General features: G+C 33.7%; 1 long non-coding RNA gene across 1 annotated transcript; it reads left to right on the top strand.

Moving 5' to 3' along the window:
- The first annotated feature begins 6,780 nt into the window (after positions 1-6,780).
- LOC147537230 (uncharacterized) lies at positions 6,781-12,623 on the top strand. The gene is made up of 4 exons (XR_015225673.1): positions 6,781-6,975; positions 7,587-7,643; positions 8,061-8,129; positions 12,188-12,623. It is a non-coding gene; the product is annotated as an uncharacterized LOC147537230 (long non-coding RNA).
- Positions 12,624-12,968: the final 345 nt, after the last annotated feature.

Below are 12,968 nucleotides of genomic sequence, written 5' to 3'. Positions count from 1 at the left end.
TAGTGTTAATTGAACCAAAAATCAGTATGACTTGAATCGGTTCTTACATCTAAGAAGTAAGAATTTACCTCTCTAAGAACACATTGTTCGTTTAAAATATTACATGTTTGTTTTGTCGGGTTTAAATGAACCAAAATCAGTATGACTTTTAGGAAAGAGTTGGTGTCTGTCACAGGGGATGGACGAGAGTTCCATTAGAACCCAAAGAGCTTCCTCTCACTCAAAGGTGGAGGAGAGTTCCATTAGAACCCAAAGAGCTTCCTCTCACTCAAAGGTTGCGGCTTTGGGGAATAAAGAAAATTCTCTGGGAATAAAGAACTGGTCAATAAAAATTGATTTAGAAAACATATTCTTCTTTTAATCGAAAAATTCACTTGATCAAACATTGCCCCCCTAATCTTCATCTTCTCTCCCTCGTCCTCTCTCTTTCTCTCTCACCATCTCTTTCACTCTCTCTCACCATCTCTTTGTCGTTCTCACTCTAGATTTCTCTCTGTAGATCACTCTCATCTCTCTCGTTGTAGACATATCTTGTAGATTACTTTTTCATTTTTTTTCTAGCAGTCCTTATCTTTCTTTCTCGCAACCTCTATCTCGTCCTCTCTCTCTTGCAGTATGTATAGATCTCTTTGTGGAGATTATAGAGTTTCTGGCCACGAAACATTTTGCAGCCACGAAATGGTCAGGGTCACAAAACGTTTTGTGTCCACAAAATGTTTCGTGGCAAAGAAATACTCGAAGGGTTTCGCCAAACACCCTCTTCGAGGTCTGTTTCTGGCGAAGGGAACACTTCCTTTGTCGGAATAATGTCTGTGTGTGTGTGAGATAGAGAAAAACAATGAGAGATCAATCAAGAAACAATGAAAGATTGAGAGAGAAACAACGAGAAACCGAAAGACATAGATAGGGAGAGCAATAAAGAGAGATAGTGAGAGAGAGAGATAGTGAGAGAGAGGGTAAGAGTAAGTGAAAGATGAGAAGAAAGGAGAGAGAAGATGAGGAAATGGTAGTCAAAATGGTGGTAGTGGAAAGTTGTGGTGGTGATGGTGATAAAGAAGATGAAGATTAGGGGGCAATGTTTAATCAAGTACATTTTTGGGTAAAAAAATAATATTCCCCCGAGAATGTACATAAAAACATGGATTCCTTAGAGAATTTATTCCCCAGAGATTATTTTTTATGCCCCAAAGCCGCTGCCCTCTCAAAAGCACCATGTGAAATTGGTTGCACTTGATCTTCCTTCAAAATCACTGTTTATTGACTCTACCGACATAAGTCGGGGGATGGGAATCGGTCCGGATAATGGGTTATATCTACACCTGGTCGGATTAATAGGGCTTTGATTCTCCATGTTCATTTGAGCTCTTGAGTTTAGTCGGGCGGGTTGTTTTAAAAGTCCTAGTGTCCAAAACCATCCAAGTGTTTTCGAATTTATCGGATATTAGGCGGTCGGAGGTCGACTTTTCACTGTTTAAGAAAATGACACTTCGGGTGCCAATATATACATAGATGTTTAAAATATCTAAAAATATCAAAGTACATTTAATACCTAAGAATGTTATGTGAAAGTCCAAAAGATTGGTTCCCAGAAAGTAAAAGAGATGGTTGATTTGGTCATTTATCTTCCGCACAATTTGCATGATTACTTGATGGAGAAATTGACAAAGTGTTTAGTCAAACTTAAGGCTTTTCAAAATAATGTTATATTTTAAATATTGTTCTGTTTATTTTAAATAGTATAATATTAGTTCACGTAGTATAAATATTTTATAACTTATCTTATGTCTTATTTATTACTAGGTATAACCCGTACCTACGACACGAACGATTTTTGGAAATTAAATATTGAACTGGTAAAGTAAGAAAATTATTTTAAAGATTTCTTATCATTCATATGTTATATACAAAGAGTCATCGAAAATAAACATTTTTATCTTAGTTATCTTAAAATGTGAACTTGTGTGTCTTCACTATTGATTATATAAATTCAAACTTTAATGAATTAGATATCAATCGAAAGATGAAGGAAATAATTATATATAGAAATAAAGAGATAAAGAGAAAAAAAATACATATTGAATTGCTAATCAGTAAAGTACATAATAATAACTATATAATTAGCACGCGTCTCCAACACAAAGGCCTTTGTGGAGAATTTTACGCTTTTAAACATATTTTGGACTTGGTTATTGCATCGAGTGGCTTTTTTTTCGTTATTAGACCTTTTGAATCAAAGGGATTGAACAAGGGAAAAGATTATGGACCTGATTTTTCATTAAGTTTTCTTGTAAAACAATTAATTTGGGGAAGAAGAATATGTATAATGCATAATAATAACCATATAATTAGCATGCGTCTCCAACACAAAGGCCTTTGTGGAGAATTTTACGCTTTTTAACATATTTTGGACTTGGTTATTGGATCGAGTGGCTTTTTTTTGTTATTAGACCTCTGGAATCAAAGGGATTGAACAAAGGAAAAGATTATGGGCCTGATTTTTTATTAGGTTTTTTTGTAAAACAATTAATTTGGGGAAGAAGAATATGTATAATAGAAATAGGAAATGATATATAATATAATTATGTTAATGGGTAAATATTCCAGTGACGATGAATACTATATCAAACACAACCGAGTGGAGGGAGAATATTATAAAATTATGAACCTATAAGAATTTCCCAATGAAAATATTTTAGATAAGTTGTTGACATGAATTTGTAGGGTCAATTTTGATATCTTACCCTTAATTTTAGAAATCATTAAAATAAATTGGGGAGTACAAATTACTAAATAGGGTAACCCCGCAACATCATATAGAGAGAAACTGAGAACTTTTTTCTTATTTCCACGCATAGAATGCAACACAGAACACAGTGATAGAAACTAATTAATTATAGAATATGTAATGACATGTACTCTATTTCTTTCTTCATCACCTTCCGCATAGCCATATAGAAGTCTTCGTATGTTACATGAACTCTCCTTTCACTAAGAGCAAATATCCCTACTTCGATGCACAACCTGCAAGTACAAGTAGCCGAGTACTGAGATTGGTATATGAAGGAAAGGAAGAGCTATAGTAGTAAGTTGGGATAATAAGAACATAATTATTTCCTTCGCATAAAAATAAAACAGTGACCAGGATAATATGAACATAATTATTTCTTTCGCATAAAAATAAAACAGAGAGCAGGATAATATGAACATAATTATTTCTTTCGCATAAAAACAAAACAGATACCAAATAAAATTCGGACTCGAGATCTATATAACCAAAACTATTGTAGTTTTGCATGAGCCATTGATACAAACCGTATCACTTTATGTTAGAACAATTCATACAAACCAATTAACTATTAATACAACAAAAGTAAAGAAATCTTACTCTAGAGATATCACTGTAAATTTGGATTAGAGAAACTCAATATTTATAATAACAACAATATGGGAGACTTGCTTGAGAGCAAATTTGGATGACGACTGAAAACTCAATAGGAGGTGTGGGTTTTATAGAAAGGGGGAGTAATGGAAAATATTGTAGAAAGAATCGTTTTAGAGGAAGTGTTTGGTAACTGTAGCCCCTTTGTATTCAACTTTTTTTTTTTGTTGAAAGTTGTATTCAACCTTTGATATTCCATGTTTGTAGAGAGAGGGAAAGACATTTAAGAGGATGAATAGGAATAAATAGCATTGAAGATGACGGTTTTTGTTATATTTTGAGTTGGTGAAGGAATTATCTTTGTTTTTAGGTAGGTGAGAAATCAAAAAGTTAATGTAGTAGAAGAAACAAAATGGATGGCTAAATTAAAATAGTCAATGTTATTAGCAATAAATTAGAGCTATACGCGTATATTTTCTTTGTTAAATTGAGAGTCAAGATTTATCACGAGATAACGTACGGTTAGATTTATCTCAATGTTTGTCTTGAGTTTGTCTTTGAGTTTGTCCCAGTCAACACTCACCATTCTATTTTATATAATAGATACACAAGGTATGCAGAACTACTAACTCTATCTTTCAAAATAACAAGTAATTTGCGATCTTGAGGTTATCGTTGGTTCATCTAGCGTTATTGAGGGTTCTGGTAGTATAATATTACCACATGAAATAGAAATCAACGATAAGGTCGAAGATCGTGATATTAGGTTTGTATTTGCTCAATTACAGTTTCTTAAGAAGAATTTTGAGGAGGCATTGAAAATTTATCAAGAATTGGCTATGGAAGATCCTATTGATTACAAGTCATATTTTTGTCAAGGTGTAATTTACACATTACTTGATCGGAACGAGGAAACTAAGAATATTTATATATTACTTCCAATGCTTCTGGCTATGAGCATAATCTAGCGAGATTGTTGACTCTTTTTTGTGGATTGTATCTTGTAAAGATAACAACGGTTAAATTTTATGTTGTAGTAAACTAGAAGCTTTACGACCGTAGTGTGGTGACACTTTGGCATCACTGTTTGGTACACCTTGGATCTACCATTATGAGTAGAATTCAGAACTCTCATGGACACCCATTACAGAACCAAAAGTTTCTGATAAGTAAGGATTTTACTTGTAAAGTATGGTATTTGGGTAAATTGATTGTAAAACCATTTTTCACAAAAGTTCATATGGAATCTCCGATTTTTTTTTAAAAGATTTACGGATATAATAGAGAGTGGTGTTTTGGGTACAGAGAAAAATAAATCAATTTGCTTACAAAATAATCCATAAATATTCTTAAAATTTATTCGTTTTTAAATGATTTTAATGAGAAAACAATAACAAACCAAAGAGAAAGGGAACAAGATGAGAAAAGATCTAGGATTTTAAAATCCAATACATAAATTGACTTTTGAATACAACATTTAATCAACTAAACCTCTTTTGTTATAACTAGAAATTTGATATAATGAACTATTTAAATTGCAGATATATTCTTGATAAAATCATTTACAATCATGTATTTATAGACATTAAAACACAACCAAAAGATTAATTACTGAATAACATGTCTCAAAAAGATCAAATATGAGCTTCATCTACAACCCTAGATGAAGAATTAGCTAAACATGGAATCTAAAGAAATATTCATTGAAATTACAAAATAAATGGAATTACAAAAGATAAATGAAAAGAAATCACCAAAAGGGATCTAGATCTATTCCTCCATGTGCCTCCATGTTGATGTTCAATATTAGCTCTAATTGTGCTCGCGAATAATCCTAAAATCCAAGTGATAACCTTTTTTGTGGGCCTCAGACTTGTCAGTCGGAGAAGGAAGCGGTTTGACTACGGGCATCAAAACCTTTTGAGAGACCCCTATAGCAAGGTAGGAGGCGCCTTTGGACACTCCCTCTTTGGTTTTAATTTGGAATATGTTTTTTGGACCTAGAACGAAAGGTGACCAATATATGGACAACCAAATATCTTATGTGAACATCTATTTCGGGTCCGATGCAAGTCAACTATGTTTGACATAATTGACTTTGATTTTAATAGGAGGATAACTCTGTAAGACCTTAAATATTAAAACAATAATTAACTTGAGGACCATAAACATATGCTATAGAAAATCTAATTGTCATTCTTCTTATCTTATTCTTTTACAACTACTACAAGTAAACTACAACTTCTACCACTTCACTATTTTATTTCTCAACCCCTAGATGGACGAGGAATATAAAATCCTTCAATCTCCACTTAAAGAACTTTTTCTAGACCCAAAGAACTTTTTTTGTTTCTCAAAAAACATAACCCAAATAATCTTGCTTCAATGACATATTAGTAATGTGTCTCACAATCATAACCACTACGTTTTAGTTAAGCTCAATCCACAGAGTCCAATTCCTCCCGTCTACAATCGCATTATTATGAGAAGATGAAAGGTCTAAATAATGATCCATGGTACAACAAGTTTGAAGGACAATTTCAAAGCTTCAAAGAAATGATGTCAAACAAGAGTGTCGACAAATCCATCGTCATAGTCATTGAATAATGTTTTTCCACGTTAGTTATTTTTTAAATAAACCGTATCTTTATGATTGAAATTTGTCTTTCCGTGGGATTCCCACGAAATCTGGCATTTTTTCGCGGGGTTCCCACGAGCAAATATCTTGCTATAGAGATAATGTTTGTGGTTTCTATGCGTTTTCTAATTTGGGAAAGATTTAAACCAAAACGTGACAAATTTAAGGGAAAAAAAAAAATCTCAAATCAAGGTTTTCTCTTTCAAATCAAGGTTTTTTCTTTGGGAAGATTCTTCAACTATTTCCTTTGATTTTCTTGGTCTTGCCATGATCAACAATGTCTCTGAAATTTCTCTCTACAAATTTTGTTGGTGATGAAGAAGAAGAAGAAGTCTAAGATTTATGGAAAAAAAAAAATGGAAGGACTTAAAGTTTTAGAGGACATGAATAAAATATTAGTGATAAAAAGTGTGCATACGATTTTTAATTTTTCCATTTGTTCATATAAAATAGTTCTTCACATAAAATATTTTCCCTAGTTGAGATTCTCTCTTTTGGAGCAAATTTCAGTCACCCATAATCCACCACCACCACCACCACCACCACCACCATCCATTCACAACTATCTCCCACCACCCTCGCCACTGGTTTCCTCCAAAGAGATGGTGCTTTTTCTCTTTTTCTTTTCTTTTGTCTAGCATGGGTTCTGGTGAGCAGCAATATCTTCTGTTGGATCCAAAGATTCTAATCCACTTAAGAAATCTAAAGGTTGTGAGTAATCCTTATATCAATCAAATCGGGTGAAAGCCCACAGATTTCTTCCGCTTCCCAATGACCTGATCAGTCCCTATCCTTCCTAAATTCTTGACTGACTTTCTCTCTCCTACCCACACTCGTCTCCCCCTTGAAGACCAAGAGTAAAAATGGAGTCCTACTCCTTCCTGTCCCAAGGCACCTTCAAACCCTAAACATCTGGATTCCATCAAGTACAGACACGTCGTTTGCTTTTTTGCATGAAGTAAATCTCTTTGATCTATCAATAGTACTGCTGCTAGTTGGTGGTGAAAGATAGAGATAAGATATTTTTTTCAGATATAGAGAGAAAAAGTCTATAATTACAACTGTAAAAATAATGAAAAAGTAAAAAAAGATTTGAAGAGGGGTTTCAGTTTATTTATATACAAACCCTAGTTTAGTTATAAGTCATCATCCTCTTCTTTAAAGGGTTTTGTTTCTTGAAAAGATGATTTAGAAGAGATAGAGAAAGTAGATTTTCTATATAATGGGGTGTTTGTGTTGTTCAGATCTGATTGTTTCTCCTTTATTTAGAGACTGACAGAAGAGAAAGAGCTCACACAACCAATTGTTATAAGGGTATACAGTTGTTGGTGTGTGCTCATTTCTCTTTCTGTCAGTCTTCGGAATCTCAATCTCTTCACTCTCACCAATTCCCCACTCTCTTTCTTAAGTATCAACTAGTAGGAGGTTGAAGAAGGGAGTCACTATTTGCTGTTGAACCATGAGAGGAAACAAAAATATTGCATAAAATTAGGGTTTTTTCCAAATATTTATCTTTGATTTGTTATTTTATAGAGCTTTGTTACTAGTAACTGTTTGTTGTTTTTGTAGATGGGGGTAAGATGATGAAAACTTGTTGGGAAACAAGATGAAGGTGATAGGGAGAAGGTAATACTTACTGTTTGTTTCTTTAGGATATAGTAAGGTTCGAAATCTAGTTTTCCTAAAACACAAACACATACACTACCACCCAACTAAATTTGCCTTCACACATTGATGTTGAGTTTTAAGTTGTAAACCCTATTCTCTCGCGAAACTAGGCATTTATAAATAATTTAGATGAGTTTTGGGAAGATCTGCCTTTTCTTGTGTAGATTTTGGTGGGGTTTTCATGGAATATTATCTAAATTATGTTTAAGTGAATGCATGTTTTTAAGTATTTTCATCCTCAAGTATTGTTTCAGTCCAACATGAGACATTAGAATATATGAATTCGGATTCATAAGTTGCATAAATGTTTTCTAGGATCTTATTTCTTTGAAAGCAGTTCTAATTTATGCTCATTTCCTTTCTTCATTATCTTAGGTTTTTCTTTTATTTGGAGGAAGCACAAATGAGACGGGTCAGGTAGTTATTGAACATTTATATATAAAGGTATTATGTGCCATTGTTTTTGTTTCCTAATCAATTGAATGTTCCAACATTTTTGATCTATTATGATTTTATAGGTTTACGTTTCAAATTGTTTAAGTTCTAATTAGAGGTTTGATACCGCGTTTTACTAAAAACCAATGGAATATGGAGTGGAATTCAAACATAGAGTGTAATATGCTAAACAATAAAATTAAATAAGAAATATTTAGGTTAGAAGTTTATGACGATTGAATTGTTGGTATTACTAATGCCTATACTAACTTTCCCGTCGAATAATGTGTTGATGCGCTAGAGCAAATAGTCTTGCTATGTTCAAAACCTATGTGCATTCAAACTACAAATTATGTTACGTTGAGGAGAGGCTTTAGGAATGTTTCCTATCTTCTGAATTGACAATTAAAAGGGTAGTTTGAGATATTATTTTCTTGAATGAAGCCAAATAAGTTAATAAGCCAAGAAGGCAACCAAGACGGTTGCAAATATGAAAGATGGTAGTGTGAGATATCCATCTATGATATTTGTTGCGACTTACGATATTTGTTGTAAGTAACGATTAGAATTTCTTCAGGAGAAATTAGGCATTCGGGGAGATTCTTATGAAATACAATAACGGAGAAGAAATACATTTGCCTTGAGCGTGAAGATCTCAATATTTTTTGTTAAAAATTGTGATAAAGCTTTTCTCTCACTTTTCATAGCAACAGGTTAGCATTCACGTTAATAATGTTGTCTTCAACAACAATGGAGTTGAGTAGTAATGAGACGAGTCTAGCTAATTAATCGTGCTGAAGTGTGTAAAGAAAAACCCTAGGGAGGCCTCAACAAAGCGATGCCATCCCCTTTTTAACCACTGCATACATTAAACAGTTTAGGTCTTCCTTCTTAATCAAGATTGAAATTTGAAAGATTTAGGTTTTGGGTGAGGAAAACCATATACCTCCGTGTTTATGTATAATAGAGTAACACTACAATAGATAGAAACAAATAAGGAAAAATAACATAACTATGGAAATGACCCAAATCCTTAGTTTATCAAATCCTTTTGTATCTTGGAGATATTCATAAGAAGATTTCCCTTGATTTATATATTATCTTTATTACCCTCCCGCAAATTGAACAGAGGATCAAAGAGAAAGTTCAATTTGGAAAATAAATCCATGAGACGAAACTTGATGAAACCATTCTTCTACTAATTCTTCAGTAAGGCAATCATGGAATACATTGATGAACAAACTTTTATTTAGTGTAGATCGGTATTAATATTACGGCTGTAATATCGAACAAACATGACATAATCACACTGGATTCAGAGACCATTTAAAAGACACGGGCTAAACCATACTAGATTCAAAACCCTTTGCACTTAATGAACTTAATCACAACGGATTCAGAGTCTCGCGGCAAAAACACAACTAATTTTTGCTGATAAAGCAAGCAAAAATACAAACGGGGAGGCATCAACCTTGCACTCCAAACAACGATAACAATTATAGCCGATATTATCGATCGGCGAAATCTTCCCTTTATGGATATCGAACTTGCACCAATATTGAATTAACTTCAAACTTATTTCAACACCAATTTAACTCTCAAAGCATCCATGAATCCCTTTCCCATTATAAATAGCCTATCCATCATTATTATATACTCCAAGCACATAAAAGATTTGTCATTGTGGATGCACTTTCTTTCTTGATAATAAAAACCTTAAAATTCACAGTTGAATACTATAATATTAGTAGCTAGAGTCGCCACCATTGAATATTATTGAAAAACATAAAAAAAAAACTTCGAAGGTAAACCTTGATAAAATTTATTGAGAAGTATGAACTAAGCTAATTAAAATTTTGAAAAAAAATAAAGGAGAAAAAAAAATAACTATGATTCCAGCGGAAGGTAAGTCATAGGAGCGACTACCGCCGCCGGTTAAGCAGAAGTTAAAAAGGATCGAAATAACATAACTATGGAAACGACCCAAATCATTAGTGTATTAAATCCTTTCATATCTTGGAGGTATTCATAAGAAGATTTTTCTTGATTTATATATTACCCTTATTAAAATTTTATCTCTTTTTCTTGAGATGCACTTTATCTATTTTTATTGATGAGATATTAGGCAACAATGTAGGTAGCTTGTGAAAATATAATTTAGCTATTTGTCTAAAAGGCGAGATGGTAGAAATGGGACACAAGATTTATGGGATTTTGGAACTGTATATGGATGGGTACAATTTGGGTCTGGATGGGTTCTCTTTAATTCTATATCGGTATTGTTATCTAAATATTTGACGAAGAGTTGAGCTCGAACTCCTGCAAAGAAAGTTCGGTAGAGTGAATCGCGCATGGCGAGCTCGTGCCAGCACAATGCGTGTCCTCTTAAAATGGATTTTAAACTTTCATATCATATTCCCAATTTCAATCCACCTTGTTTATATATTCCATATTGTTGCTCGTACAAAATTTAGATGAGGCTTCTTGGAGAGTGCAAAACACCCTACTTTTATAGTAATTTTTGGAGTCTTTACACTCTTCCCCGTGTGAACCATAGCACATGGTACTCTCGGTTAGTCGAACAAATGAAAAAGGTAACAAATTTGGCCTGGTGAAGTTTCAAGAGATAGGGCAAGTAGTCTATAACTACTTGCTTCTAATTCCTTCGAGATACTAGCTAGTGCAGTTGAAGTTCCTTTCTATCTTTGTGCACCAACTGAAAAAGCTGCGGTTGGTAACTCAATTATTGATATATAATGGAAATCCCTTTCGTTAATTTCTTTGACCATTTATTCGGTAGTTGGTTTGGAAATTATCAGTTCTTATCTGCTTAGAATGCTGGTAGATAAACGGCTCAGTTTATGGTCAACGGGCCAAACATGAAGGGCATTGCCTCTTCGTCAAGATTCTTGTGTCCTCTATATCGATTTGCATTTAGAGAGTAGTGGAAGCCTATCGTTCTAGTTCCCTTAAACATTGTTGTGAACTTCCAGTGACAGATGGGTTAACAAGTAGCCTATAGTTGAAGAAGAAAATTTTGAACTTGGACTCATAGAGGTTATACGGCAAGTCCTCCAAATTAAAAGGGGGCAACGATTTTCGTATCCATATCAATGTTGGAGATATATGTGCAACCCTAATTCCTGTAGTAATCGAACTAGGAATTCCAATCACATTAAAAAATTGAAGGAGTCGTCTGGACTTTGAAGTAGAAAATAATGTTGTTATTCTTGATACTAATTGATTAAAATTTTAATATGCTGTAAATATCTGAACAACGGCAAAAGGACTGCTAGTCTGTGGGAGGATGTGATCTGTTAGGATTTGCAATAAATCATGTATGTATATGTTTTTTGTTGGGATTTTCTCTTTAAGGTTCTAAAACCCGTATTACAAAAAGTATAAAGCAGTCAAGTTGTTCCATTATTGTCGACTTTCACAGGCACAAGAACCTTCGTTCTTCCTTGTTAATTCCGTCAGCCGTCATAGAATATTTGAGAATTGATTAGATAAATATGAACTAACACAAGATCTTCCTAGGTACTTTGATTTCTAATCAACTTCTAAAATTTTGTCGAAATATTATCCTTCTTTATTCTCCCTATCTCGTTATTATATGTAATTACCATCTACGCCAGATATACATATGACCTGAGTTTTTCTTCCCATAAAGAAATGACTTTTACCTGAAAACACATTACTTGCATACACATTATTAGGTACATATCGTGCTTCTTTGTTTTTCTCGTTTGAATCACTTAAGAGGACTGGCCAGGTACATGTGAACTATAAAACTTGAATGCATGCACCATAATGTTCTACGCTTCACACTCCGACCGGCAAAACCAATGGTATTAGTATGAAAAGACTCTTCTTTAGGGTTCAAGCGACTTTAGTCAGTGACTTCAAACTGAAATGTAATGGGTTTTTTAGGGTTCGCTTTTTTTTTATACTTAAAAGGTTGGACTTCGTAGCTTGAATCAGTACCATTGATTCAGCACTATGCATTTTGATAGTGTTTGTTTCTTTATGTATCCTAATCTGATTAGTCTGAGTCCTTTTTTTAGGAACCCAATCAGATACTGAAGATGAGTTGAAAAACCTCCCTCATGATGGATTGGGGTCTCTCTGGTCCAACTATTTTCGCCGCTTAAAAGCCTTCGAATCTTAGGGAAAGTTTGAAGAAAACCTTCGCCTATGATTCCAATCTAAGTTCTTTTTGAGATAGTGAAGGAAAGTAGCAGACTAGCATTATAAGAAGTTTCTGAATGGAAAAAACGCCGGTTGGTTGGAAACTGGAAGAACTTGTACTGGTTAGTTCTTTCTTTCATGAAGATTGTATTTCAGTCTATGGAGGGGAATAATCGGTTTTATTTTAAGTTATAGATTTCTTGTGTTTGTGTCTGTTATTAGGATACTTGTTATTTCATGGAAATTGGTGTGGGGATGTACTTATCTATATTACACTGATTCTGGATATGAGTAATAATATATGTTTTTGTATATCTGGTGTAAACTATATCTAGATCAAAGTTTGACCTGCTATATGGATATAGTAAGGAAATTCAGTTTGAACATATATGAATGCTAAAACGGCCCCGATTTTTAGGGCAGACCACGGACCAAAGAATGATGTAACAGGTCTGTTTTTTTTCGCAAATATCAGCAGGCTAAGGGTGCATGACCCAATTACAAAGAGTTCAAAAGACTATACAAAAACTCAAAGGCCTGCTCATACAAACACAAAACTAACAAAAGCCCACAAGGTCTCACACAATGCCTATTACAAAGTATACCCGAAGGCAACTCAACCGTCCTACGATAAGAAAGAATCAAAACTATACAACA

Source organism: Eschscholzia californica, unplaced genomic scaffold (assembly GCF_041429995.1).
Source record: "Eschscholzia californica isolate CP2 unplaced genomic scaffold, dmEscCali1.0.p SCAF_5, whole genome shotgun sequence".
Lineage (NCBI taxonomy): Eukaryota > Viridiplantae > Streptophyta > Magnoliopsida > Ranunculales > Papaveraceae > Eschscholzia > Eschscholzia californica.
This window is presented reverse-complemented; position numbering and strand designations above follow the sequence as displayed.